The 12,682-nt window shown below is 31.0% G+C and overlaps 1 pseudogene; it reads right to left on the reverse strand.

Moving 5' to 3' along the window:
* Nucleotides 1-7,211: 7,211 nt before the first annotated feature.
* LOC139898042 (auxin-binding protein ABP20-like) lies at nucleotides 7,212-7,768 on the reverse strand (annotated as a pseudogene).
* Between the last annotated feature and the right edge of the window lie 4,914 nt (nucleotides 7,769-12,682).

Below are 12,682 nucleotides of genomic sequence, written 5' to 3' on the forward strand. Positions count from 1 at the left end.
TTACAAAAATGAGTTCTATAAATTTTAGGCTTATTAAAAATGTATTTACGAACTATTTGTTAAGTTTTAACACTTTTTTTATTTCACTCATAAATGAGAGGGACAGTTGATGTAATTTTTTATTTAAAAATTTCTAATCGAATTTTATACCATAATGACAAGAATAAATAAATGGACTCAATTTAAAAATTAGGGATTTCTAGTAACACTTTTATATTTTAACTGTTTAGCAATGGACACGAGATAATACCCGAGCTAAGTGTCGGTAGGATAGAAACAAACAACATATCACGGATCACTAAGTGAGTTTGAAATTTTTGTTCCACGTTCTTGATTTCAACTTATTTTATTATTATTATTATAATAATAACAAACACACTCCGTCCCACACTTGAATGATTAATTGCTATATGTATAAGTATCTATCCCATGCTAATTGGTTAATTGCCACACCAACCACTACGTTTAAAAAAAAACACTTATATGTAGTTGTTGGTCATTTTAAGCTATGACACGTTTTATATGGGCTTGTTTCAAATCATATATAACTGATATGTATATCTAGCAAATCACCAACTAAAAGATGAGTGAATTTTTAATTGTTCCTGGCATCTCCAGTTTTATAAATTATGGGTTATAGTTATGAAGGTTATGGACAATATTCGGGGGTATGCTCATGAGGTCAAACTAGTGTTTATCATCTCCGTTGCGTCTACGTACCTTTCCTGCAATATTGAATCTCAATATTGATACGTGAGTACTCATAATTTAATTTTTATATATTAATAATGTATCCCTGACTAGTGCTCGAGAATATAGGATTATGCATGCTTGTATTTTTGATGTTGCCCTTAGATAGGTTATGTTGAAGCTTGAATTAGTTACACCTGCGGTTGAGATAAGGTATAAGATGTGCATGTCTTTGGAAAGCCAGCGAAAAATTAAGAACTTTTCCTTTAGATATCGAATGGTTTCGATGAACGGATTAGAAGTTATAGTCAATTGAATTTTTGTATTATTATTAAAAATGATTATTATTATCGTCGTTATTATCTTCGTTCTAGTTTTTATCAAATTATTATTATTATTATTATTATTATTATTATTATTATTATTATTATTATTATTTTTATTATTATTATTATTATTATTATTATTATTATTATTATTGTTATCAATAAAAAATATTATCATTAAAAATTGTTATTTTATTATTATTACTATCGTTAAAGTTATAATTAGTATTATTATTATTATTATCATTAAAATAGTTATTAGTAATATCATTATCATAATATTTATTATTATTAGTATTATTATAATTAAACTAATATTAGTAACACTTAATTATTATAATTACTATTATTATCATTAAAATGAACGCGACATAAAAAGACGATTTAAAAGTTACTAACAAATTGATTAGGAGATAATGAGTATGGGTATCATGATGAAATTTACAATATTGTAAGATATTGATTTCGATAAAATTATTATTTTTCATTATTTTTATCACGATTATTATTAAAAGTATAACTAATATTAAAAATATTATTTTTTACAAAAATTATTATTTTTAAGAGGAATATCTTGTTAATATAAAATTTCATTATTATTATGAATTAGGACTATCATTTTATCATAATATCATTTTTTAATAAATATAAAAGTTAATATTTTTATTAATAGGATAATAATTATTATTATTACAAAATAATACAACTTTTACTTATTATAATTACCAATGTTATTATATCAAATAAATATGTAACACAAATAATATAAGTACCTTAATAAAACCTATCATAATATTTTATGATATTAAATGAACTTTATAAATTTTATTACTTACGATATATAAAAGTATATTTTTATATAAAAATTTTATTTATTAATAAATGAATTATATTATTTACTTTAATAAATCTTTTAAAAATATTTAAAAATATAAAATGACGATATTTAAAATATATACTAATCATGTATAAATTTTTGAAATCATTTTTTTAGTCAAATTGACTTGTATTGACTTTTGCATATTAGATTCGAGCATTAGGATGGTGGTACACTATGACTTGACCTAATTTGTTAGACATATTGACCAACACATAAATATATATAATTAATATAGGTTCGTGAATGCAAGGCCAACCCTGCATTGTTCAGTTGTTTAATGTCGTAATATGCATTTTTACTACAAAATACATTAGGTGAGTTTCATTTACCTTTTTACCCTTTATATTTTTGGGCTGAGAATACATGCTCAACTTTTATAACTGTTTTACGAAATAGACACAAGTAATCGAAATTACGTTCTGTGGTTAAATGATCGAAACTGAATATGCCCCTTTTTAGTCTGGTAATCTAAGAATTAGGGAACAGACACCCTAATTGACGCGAATCCTAAAGATAGATCTATCGGGCCCAACAAGCCCCATCCAAAGTACCGGATGCTTTAGTACTTCGAAATTTATATCATGTCCGAAGGAGGATCCCGGAATGATGGGGATATTCTTATATGCATATTGTGAATGTCGGTTACCAGGTGTTCAATCCATATGAATGATATTTTTGTCTCTATGCATGGGACGTATGTTATGAGAAATGGAAATGAAATTCTTGTGGTCTATTAAAATGATAGAAATGATTATTTATGTTAAACTAATGAACTCACCAACCTTTTGGTTGACACTTTAAAGCATGTTTATTCTCAGGTATGAAAGAAATCTTCCGCTGTGCTTTTGCTCATCTTAAAGATATTAATTGGAGTCATTCATGACATATTTCAAAAGACGTTGCATTCGAGTCGTTGCGTTCATCAAGATTATTATTAAGTCAATTATAGTTAGATATATTATGAAATGGTATGCCTGCCGTCAACCTTCGATGTAATGAAAGATTGTCTTTTCAAAAACGAATGCAATGTTTGTAAAATGTATCATATAGAGGTCAAGTACCTCGCGATGTAATCAACTGTTGTGAATCGTTTATAATCAATATGGACATCGTCCGGATGGATTAGGACGGGTCTCTACATAGACCACCCTCCATTTTCACATGCCAACCAAAAAATGTAATGTATTATTTAGTACTTCAACAAAAAAAACTACAACTGATTAATAAAAATGGTGTTGGTAGAATGTACCTCGAGCTTTACGTAGCACATTCCATTGATGATACCACTAGCATCAATCTGGCGCGTATCAAGTTGAATAAATATTCAGTCACTGAACTTAACCTCATATGTGATAGAGCACCAACAAGTTGTGCAACTAGATCTAAATGTTGACCACGCAAATCAACAACCTGACTAATAACAACCGTGCACATGAATAAGGTTTCCGCTTTATGATTAACCCTTTATTAACTTCAACCATTTATTTCTATATTTCAAATAAATTCAGTCAAATTTATTCTAATATTTATGTACATAATTTGAATTTAACAGATTTTTTTAGCGAACACTTTTTGTGGAATTAAGATATGGTTTAGAGAAAATTACTTAAAATGGTCAGTTTAACATTTCTATATAATGATATATAGTATAGTATTTCGAAACTACAACATATATAAATCCCACAAACTCTTTGACCGTACGGTATATAAATCCCACAAACTCTTTGACCGTACGGTTAAACAATATACAACCATCTTTTCTATATCTAGTGTATGTTTATATGCACTATGATTTTACAGCCAATAACAATTAATATTAATATTATATTATATAATAACATAGTCTTCCTTTCTAATTCATCTAATTTAGATGTAAATAGTACAAAAACATTGTTAATTTTCTTTCATTGTCTTTTGTTTTTCGTTCATTTCCTTTTGGTTTCCTTTCATTTCCTTCTAAAAATACTCACAAGTGATAAAATTTTTATTTACCTTCTTTTCCTTAATATTTTTGGAATTTTTTCCAAAATGAGTTAAACAAGAAGACGATATATATATATATATATATATATATATATATATATATATATATATATATATATATATATATAATAAAGACTTGTTTATAATTGTAGTAGTATTAAGAACTTGAAAAAATATTTAGATACTTTATTTAATGCAATTGTTAAAGAAAAAAATAAATAAAAAGAGACTCCAAAGAAGCAAGATTTGGTCAAACTCCTTGCATTGCAAATAGACTAACAAAGCATATTATCATATCATATAATGTAAATAAAATGTATGTTAACGTGTCTTCTAGTGTATCAAGTGACCATTTAAAAAAAAAACTTTCTTTTAACAATAAATAATAAATAATAGATAATAATCCACTAAGGGATTCATATCATTTAACTATATAAATCTCATACCTAAATCAGACACGTGTCAGCACCATATTTATTATCACTAATTCTAATTTTCTCCTAATTTACAATTAAAAAATTCGCTAATTATCTAACACTTACGCGTGTCCCTAATTAATCACAGAAACATTAAAATTTTCGTTTTAGGGTTAACTAAACCCTTTTCATTCTCCTTTAATTGAATTTGCAATTCACCTCCCATTGAAACCAATAATGTTTGCGGATGAGTCCCCGTGCAACGCACAGGCTCATAAATCTAGTAAACATATGTAAGCTAACTATTGACAGAATTTCTAACGTGAAAACTAATTTAGTAACTGAGATAGATCCAAGAGTTCATTCATGCAAATTTTTGAATTTTAGTACATCAAACTATCATGTGCAATAAATAAATGTCTTTTAAACTAAAGTCAACTTAAAGAAAATACACGTTGGAAAAATCTATGCATATCAATCAATATTAACAAAAAGAGTAATTTAGGGACTCACGTCTCTCTCCACTGAAATAGTGCTTCAAGAAGAGGTACAGGTGTGTGGCACCATGGCTAATGAATTCAATACTTGCTCGTATGCATGATCAAATGGCCTAATGTATTGTCCATCTTGTAATTTTTTAAATTTGATCGAAAAATGTGAGAAATTTGATCATAGAAACCAACAACCAAAAGCCAACTCTTTCATTTGATCCAAAAGACGTCATAGTGATGTTTGGATGAGAAGAGGGAAGTCATCTTGCAACCGTAATTGCAGGATGCAGATGCCATACCATGAAAGATTTCAATTAAGGGAGTTCATTTATTTGTAATGAATACCAATACCAATTATTTAATATTGTATTGTATAATAATAGAATCTTCCTTTTTAATCCATCTATTTTTAGATGTAAAAAGTACATCAAACAAAAACATTGTTAATTTCCTTTTTCTCCCATTCATTTCAATTTATTTTCGAAAAAAATTACACTGTTGGTCACTCATGTTTGTTTGAAATTGCACGATAGCCACTAAAGTTTATTTCTGATGTCGCATTGAGGTGGCAGTTAGTGCTGGAGGACTAAGACATAATCATTGGGACCTCTCTAATAGATTAGACTATGATCCAAATATGACAAATGAGACTTTTTTAGTAGATAAGTTTTGCAGACACGTGTTCTGATGCATCCATCCTTATTGGATTACCATCCTTATTGGATCAGTGGCTGACCGGGTAGCCAATGCCATGTCTTTTAGAAGGAAAAATCACAAACACCAAACTACAAACAAGACCAAGTCCTAAAGGAACAATATCTAAAACCTCTTGAGCTTCATGGCTTAGTTTTGGATAAAAACAACTAACCACACTTCTATCTCTCATAGCCAAAGTCCACAACACAAAAGCCGACACAAACGCATGAATCCATTCAACTGTCGTCAACTTATACTTTCTTAAATCTGCTAAACTGGACGATGAAGCCGCGTATCAAAGTGCATAAATGAGTGACCAACCGTGTTAAAAATAAACGGCAGTGGCTATTGCGCAATTTTGAACAAACATGAGTGACCAACGTTGTAATTTTTTCTTTATTTTCCTTCCATTTCCTTCTAAAAATACTCACAAATGTGATACATTACTTATTTACCTTCTTTTCTATTATATTTTAAGAATTTTTTACATAATGAAAAGTATAGTCGAGTTGGTCAACGCCAAATATAAATAAATATTTCAAGTACAGATTGGAGAGCACACAATCTAATTTTAAAAGATATTATAATTATGATCAACTTTGACTTTGATCGACTCGAGTTCGAATCAGCGCTACTTTGACCGACTCTGACCCAATTTTGTAGTTTGACCAACTTTTTAGGGTAGAAACAGGACATGTAGTCCTCAAACCAAACCAAAGCGTCGGCCGGCTCTTACGACAATGAGTGAAACAAAATTTATTTTAGGAAGGAAATTTTTGTTGATTGCCTTGCTTCCAGAACAGGACTGCACCATACTTGACAAGCTCACTGAGACAACAGGTTCGTCTGTTGTTGTTATAAGGGCTTTCAAACTCTAACGTTGAATCGGTAGGAGCTATTACATCCTATTCATGTCTAATAAGATCAAAATGACGGTCTATATCGCAATAGCAACATTGAACGATGTCATCCTGATGTTATATTACAGTTACAGGTCAGCACAATAATAATAAGATTATAAGAACAAACATAAAATAAAGACAGAGTAAACAAAGTACGGTATAATAACAATTCGTAACCCGTTTTCTTCTAAAACATAAATCATCAATATTGGTTCAGCTTCATCTTTTATTATGAATCCTGATCTTTTTTCATATAATGAGAGGTGGTTCCGTATATCATTGTGTAAGTCCCACACACACATAAGTAACTCCAAAGCCGTGTGCATGATATGCTGATTTATCAGCATAACTAAGAAAAATAAGACCAGCTGGCTCGATCTTGGAAGCAACATATTCTATCGGTTCACTATGATGAAACGAAGACCGTTTAAACGACCATTGTTTTTTCTTATGTTGCGTGTTTTTTTTCATCCGAAACATCGTTAGAGAGGAACGCTCTCCAAAATTGCAAGAGATTTAAAAGACATCCTAGTGATGTTTGGATGAGAATAGGGAAGTCATCCGGCAAACGTAAGATGCAGATTTCCACCACCACCACCAGTTGTGAATAAGTTGAAAGAAAAAGTCGTCTAGTTATACTTACGACGAGTTTGGAGAATGTGAAGTGCACGTCTGTACGAGTTACTACACAACTTATTTGGTGTCTTAAGTTAGTGAATTGGAGTATTCTTATAATGCCATTTTAAGCTTTAACTTGCACCAAACCAAAAAAGAAAAAATCAATAAAAAATGGTGAGTTCATATATTAGTTAACATATGCAAGACACTTAGCCGGTTCCACCAAGAACAGCCTTATGAGCCGTCACTGTAGCATCATCAAGGAAAGTAGTAGTCTCAACCAACTTTGAAGGAAAATCACTTGCAAACAAAGCGAAATCAAGAATCTATAAACAAGGTGACACGCTACCGAAACTTGCAAATTCAACTTCATTACGTTCCCCCACATTCACTTGAAAATGCAACAACCCTTGTGGGAAAACCATGAGATTACCCTTCTTTAAGGTCATAACCACCCGGGTGAGTGTGCATTGGAACCACACCACCACGGGCTAAGTACAATCTAGTCATGGAGAGACCGAGACCATCAAACCGGAAGTTGGGATGCAAATGCTGGAGTTACGGATACTTTAATGATATTGGAAGTGTTACATGAATGTCTTAAGCTACTTGATACAAAGTCATCAACAGTGATTATTATTGTCGGTTTGCAAGAATAGCCCGCAGGGGTTTCTGGCGCTTTTAGGTCTGCGACACAAAAGTCTTGGACAAATGCATGAGTCGAGATGATGAAAAGTGTGCAAATGATGAAGAAAATGTGATTCATTTTCATAATTATGATATGTAGATATGTAGATGTAGTAATGAGATACTTGATTTGCTATGGTATTGAGACAATGTTTGGGTTGGTTTATATAAGTACTGAAAAGGGAAAGTTGGCGTGGTAGTGATTTGCATGTTTTAAAGATCATAATTACATGTTACACGATACAACAATTTAGACCTTTTAGTTTTAGTAAAGAAAATATTATTTTGGCACTTATTTTCCGATGATTGTTTATTCATTTCTTTATTATTTGTTTAGTACCCTTGAACTCTATTTTATTACATAACCACTCTATAACGCATCCAAAACACTTATTTTACCTCATGCCCTTCCTTCGGCCATGATTCGATATTCTGATGTCCTGGGCGTAAAATAATCACACTAATTATGAAATGTCCCGTTCTTATTGATTAAAAACATTCCATATTAATTGATTTCATTGCGAGGTTTTGACCTCTATATGAGACGTTTTTCAAAGACTGCATTCATTTTAAAACAAACCATAACCTTTATTTCATCAATAAAGGTTTAAAAAGCTTTACGTAGATTATCAAATAATGATAATCTAAAATATCCCGTTTACACACGACCATTACATAATGGTTTACAATACAAATATGTTACAACAAAATAAGTTTCTTGAATGCAGTTTTTACACAATATCATACAAGCATGGACTCCAAATCTCGTCCTTATTTAAGTATGCGATAGCGGAAGCTCTTAATAATCACCTGAGAATAAACATGCTTAAAACGTCAACAAAAATGTTGGTGAGTTATAGGTTTAACCTATATATATCAAATCATAATAATAGACCACAAGATTTCATATTTCAATACACATCCCATACATAGAGATAAAAATCATTCATATGGTGAACACCTGGTAACCGACATTAACAAGATGCATATATAAGAATATCCCCATCATTCCGGGACACCCTTCGGATATGATATAAATTTCAAAGTACTAAAGCATCTGGTACTTTGGCTGGGGTTTGTTAGGCCCAATAGATCTATCTTTAGGATTCGCGTCAATTAGGGTGTCTGTTCCCTAATTCTTAGATTACCAGACTTAATAAAAAGGGGCATATTCGATTTCGATAATTCAACCATAGAATGTAGTTTCACGTACTTGTGTCTATTTTGTAAATCATTTATAAAACCTGCATGTATTCTCATCCCAAAAATATTAGATTTTAAAAGTGGGACTATAACTCACTTTCACAGATTTTTACTTCGTCGGGAAGTAAGACTTGGCCACTGGTTGATTCACGAACCTATAACAATATATACATATATATCAAAGTATGTTCAAAATATATTTACAACACTTTTAATATATTTTGATGTTTTAAGTTTATTAAGTCAGCTGTCCTCGTTAGTAACCTACAACTAGTTGTCCACAGTTAGATGTACAGAAATAAATCGATAAATATTATCTTGAATCAATCCACGACCCAGTGTATACGTATCTCAGTATTGATCACAACTTAAACTATATATATTTTGGAATCAACCTCAACCCTGTATAGCTAACTCCAACATTCACATATAGAGTGTCTATGGTTGTTCCGAAATATATATATATATGTGTCGACATGATAGGTCGAAACATTGTATACGTGTCTATGGTATCTCAAGATTACATAATATAAAATACAAGTTGATTAAGTTATGGTTGGAATAGATTTGTTACCAATTTTCACGTAGCTAAAATGAGAAAAATTATCCAATCTTGTTTTACCCATAACTTCTTCATTTTAAATCCGTTTTGAGTGAATCAAATTGCTATGGTTTCATATTGAACTATATTTTATGAATCTAAACAGAAAAAGTATAGGTTTATAGTCGGAAAAATAAGTTACAAGTCGTTTTTGTAAAGGTAGTCATTTCAATCGAAAGAACGACGTCTAGATGACCATTTTAGAAAAGATACTTCCACTTTGAGTTTAACCATAATTTTTGGATATAGTTTCATGTTCATAATAAAAATCATTTTCCCAGAATAACAACTTTTAAATCAAAGTTTATCATAGTTTTTAATTAACTAACCCAAAACAGCCCGCGGTGTTACTACGAAGGCGTAAATCCGGTTTTACGGTGTTTTTCGTGTTTCCAGATTTTAAATCATTAAGTTAGCATATAATATAGATATATAACATGTGTTTAGTTGATTTTAAAAGTCAAGTTAGAAGGATTAACTTTTATTTGCGAACAAGTTTAGAATTAACTAAACTATGTTCTAGTGATTACAAGTTTAAACCTTCGAATAAGATAGCTTTATATGTATGAATCGAATGATGTTATGAACACCATTACTACCTCAAGTTCCTTGGATAAACCTACTGGAAATGAGAAAAATAGATCTAGCTTCAAAGGATCCTTGGATGGCTTGAAAGTTCTTGAAGCAGAATCATGACACGAAAACAATTTCAAGTAAGATTTTCACTCGAAATAAGATTGTTATAGTTATAGAAATTGAATTAAAGTTTGAATATGATTATTACCTTGTATTAGAAAGATAACCTACTATAAGTAACAAAGGTTTCTTGATCTTGGATGATTACTTGGAACGGATTTAGAAAACTTGGAAGTAAACTTGCAATCTTGGAAGTATTCTTGATTTTATGAAACTAGAACTTTTGGAATTTATGAAGAACACTTAGAACTTGAAGATAGAACTTGAGAGAGATAAATTAGATGAAGAAAATTGAAGAATGAAAGTATTTGTAGGTGTTTTTGGTCGTTGGTGTATGGATTAGATATAAAGGATATGTAATTTTGTTTTCATGTAAATAAGTCATGAATGATTACTCATATTTTTGTAATTTTATGAGATATTTCATGCTAGTTGCCAAATGATGGTTCCCACATGTGTTAGGTGACTCACATGGGCTGCTAAGAGCTGATCATTAGAGTGTATATACCAATAGTACATACATCTAAAAGCTGTGTATTGTACGAGTTCGAATACGGGTGCATACGAGTAGAATTGTTGATGAAACTGAACGAGGATGTAATTGTAAGCATTTTTGTTAAGTAGAAGTATTTTGATAAGTGTCTTGAAGTCTTTAAAAAGTGTATGAATACATATTAAAACACTACATGTATATACATTTTAACTGAGTCGTTAAGTCATCGTTAGTCGTTACATGTAAATGTTGTTTTGAAACCTTTAGGTTAACGATCTTGTTGAATGTTGTTAACCCATTGTTTATTATAACAAATGAGATGTTAAATTGTTATATTATCATGATATTATGATATATAATATATCTTAGTATGATATATATACAGTTAAATGCCGTTACAACGATAATCGTTACATATATGTCTCGTTTCGAAATCATTAAGTTAGTAGTCTTATTTTTACATATGTATTTCATTGTTAATACACTTAATAATATATTTAATTATCATTTAAAATAATTAACCAAGTGTATCAATATCTTAATATGATTCATATGTACCTAGTAAGACGTTGTTATAACGATAATCGTTATATATATCGTTTTCGAGTTTCTTAAATTAATAGTCTCATTTTTATGTATATAACTCATTGTTAAAATACCTAATGAGATACATACTTATAATAAAATCATGTTAACTATATATATAACCATATATATGTCATCGTATAGTTTTTACAAGTTTTAACGTTCGTGAATCACTGGTCAACTTGGGTGGTCAGTTGTCTATATGAAACCTATTTCAATTAATCAAGTCTTAACAAGTTTGATTGCTTAACATGTTGGAAACACTTAATCATGTAAATAACAATTTCATTTAATATATATATAAACATGGAAAAGTTCGGGTCACTACAGTACCTACCCGTTAAATAAATTTCGTCCCGAAATTTTAAGCAGTTGGAGGTGTTGACGTATCTTCTGGAAATAAATGCGGGTATTTCTTCTTCATCTGATCTTCACGCTCCCAGGTGAACTCGGGTCCTCTACGAGCATTCCATCGAACCTTAACAATTGGTATCTTGTTTTGCTTAAGTCTTTTAACCTCACGATCCATTATTTCGACGGGTTCTTCAATGAATTGAAGTTTTTCATTGATTTGGATTTCGTCCAACGGAATAGTGAGATCTTCTTTAGCAAAACATTTCTTCAAATTTGAGACATGGAAAGTGTTATGTACAGCCACGAGTTGTTGAGGTAGCTCCAGTTGGTAAGCTACTGGTCCGACACGATCTATAATCTTGAATGGTCCAATGTACCTTGGATTTAGTTTTCCCCGTTTACCAAATCGAACAACGCCTTTCCAAGGTGAAACCTTAAGCATGACCATTTCTCCAATTTCAAACTCTATATCTTTTCTTTTACTGTCCGCGTAGCTCTTTTGCCGACTCTGGGCGGTTTTCAATCTTTGTTGAATTTGGATGATTTTCTCGGTAGTTTCTTGTATTATCTCCGGACCCGTAATCTGTCTATCCCCCACTTCACTCCAACAAATCGGAGACCTTTACTTTCTACCATAAAGTGCTTCAAACGGCGCCATCTCAATGCTTGAATGGTAGCTGTTGTTGTAGAAAAATTCTGCTAACGGTAGATGTCGATCCCAACTGTTTTCGAAATCAATAACACATGCTCGTAGCATGTCTTCAAGCGTTTGTATCGTCCTTTCACTCTGCCCATCAGTTTGTGGATGATAGGCAGTACTCATGTCTAGACAAGTTCCCAATGCTTGCTGTAATGTCTGCCAGAATCTTGACAAGCAAAACAGGAGCTCCCCACGGTGATGTGCTTGGTCGAATGAAACCACGCTCTAAAAGTTCTTGTAATTGGCTTTGCAGTTCTTTCATCTCGCTGGGTGCGATTCTGTAAGGAGCACGAGCTATTGGTGCAGCTCCTGGTACAAGATCTATTTGAAATTCAACGGATCGATGTGGGGGTAATCCCGG

The sequence above is a fragment of the Rutidosis leptorrhynchoides genome, chromosome 3, assembly GCF_046630445.1.
Source record: "Rutidosis leptorrhynchoides isolate AG116_Rl617_1_P2 chromosome 3, CSIRO_AGI_Rlap_v1, whole genome shotgun sequence".
NCBI classification, from domain to species: domain Eukaryota; kingdom Viridiplantae; phylum Streptophyta; class Magnoliopsida; order Asterales; family Asteraceae; genus Rutidosis; species Rutidosis leptorrhynchoides.